Raw genomic sequence first — 1680 nt, forward strand, 5'->3', positions numbered from 1 at the left:
CCACTTCTATTCAATATATTAATAGTACTGGAAGTCCTAGCCAGAGCAATCAAGCAAGAGAAGCAAATCAAGTGTAACCAAATGGAGAAAGAAGAGGTCAACTTTCGATCTTTGCTGATGATATGATCTTATATGAAGAAAATCCCAATGATTCTGCAGAGACTCCTGGAACTGATAAATAAATTCAGCAAAATCTCAGGTTACAAAATCAATGTACATAAATCAGTAGCATTCTTATATGCCAACAATAGTCAAGCTGAGAATCAAAGACTCAATAGCTTTTACAATAGCAATAAAGAAAATAAAATACCTAGGAATGTATTTATCCAAGGAAGTGAAAGACCTCTACAGGGAGAACTATGAAACATTGAGGAAGGAAATTTCAGAAGATGTAAACAAATGTAAAAACATGTCATGCTCATGGATCAGCAGAATCAACATTGTTAAATGTCTATACTACCTAAAGTGATTTACAGAATCAATGCAATCCCCATGAAAATACCAATGCATTTTTACAGATCTAGAAAAAACAACTCTATGTTTCATATGGAACCAGGAAGGACCTCACATAGACAATGCAACTTTAAGCAAAAAGAACAAATTGAGAGGTATCAATTTACCAGACTTCAAGCTCTACTACAAGGATACAGTATCCAAAATAGCATGGTATTAGCGCAAGAAAAGAGATGTACACCAATGGATCAGAACAGAGAACCCAGATACAATACCATCCTCGTATTGCCATCTGATCTTCGACACAGCAGACAATAACTTACACTGGAAAAAAGAATCCTTATTCAATAAATGGTCCTAGGAAAATTGGATAGCAACATGTAGAAGACTGAAACAGGATCCACACCTCTCACCACTCACAAAAATTAATTCATGATAGATAACAGATTTAAACCTAAGGCATGAGATAATAAGAATTCTGGAACAAAATGTTGGAAAAATTCTTACATATAACTACCTAGGCAAAGAATTTATGAAGACCCCAAAGACAACCACAGCAACAAGAAAAATAAATATATGGGGTCCTGATCAAAGTAAAAAGCTTCTGCACAGCCAAGGAAATGATCAATAGAGTGAACAGACAACCTACAGACTGGGAGAAAATATTTGCCTGTTATACATCTGATAAAGGACGAATAACCAGAATCTAGAAAAAATCAAGAAAAAATCAAACAATCCCATCAAAAAGTAGGCAAAAGACATGAACAGAAGATTTTCAAAAGAAGAAAGACTAATGGTCAATACACACATGAAAAAGTGCTCAACATCTCTAATCATCAGGGAAATGCAAATCAAAACCACAATGAAATGTCACCTAACCCCAGTGAGAATGGCATTTATCGAAAAGTCCCAAAACAGCAGATGTTGGTATGAGTATCGAGAGAAAGGTATACTTATACACTGTTGGTCAGACTACAAACTAGTACAAGCCCTATGGAAGACAGTATGGGGATATCTCCAACAACTAAAAGTAAACCTAACACTCAATCCAGCAATACCACTATTGGGCATTTACTCAAAGAAAAAAAAATCATTTTATAAAAAAAACACACTAAAATGTTTATTGCAGCAAATTCACAATCACAAAGACGTGGAATCAACCCAAGTCCCCATCAATACATGAGTGGACTAATAAAATGTGGTGTACATATACCATGGAGTACTACT

General features: G+C 35.0%; 1 protein-coding gene across 1 annotated transcript in view; it reads right to left on the reverse strand.

Moving 5' to 3' along the window:
• LOC105819089 (potassium/sodium hyperpolarization-activated cyclic nucleotide-gated channel 1) overlaps positions 1–1680 on the reverse strand; it is a gene marked incomplete at its 3' end in the record, with an annotated part of 434216 nt that overhangs the window by 334367 nt on the left and 98169 nt on the right. The gene's annotated exons all lie outside the window — the stretch shown is intronic.

The sequence above is a fragment of the Propithecus coquereli genome, unplaced genomic scaffold, assembly GCF_000956105.1.
Source record: "Propithecus coquereli isolate 6110/MARCELLA unplaced genomic scaffold, Pcoq_1.0 Scaffold47, whole genome shotgun sequence".
In the NCBI taxonomy this organism is placed as follows: domain Eukaryota; kingdom Metazoa; phylum Chordata; class Mammalia; order Primates; family Indriidae; genus Propithecus; species Propithecus coquereli.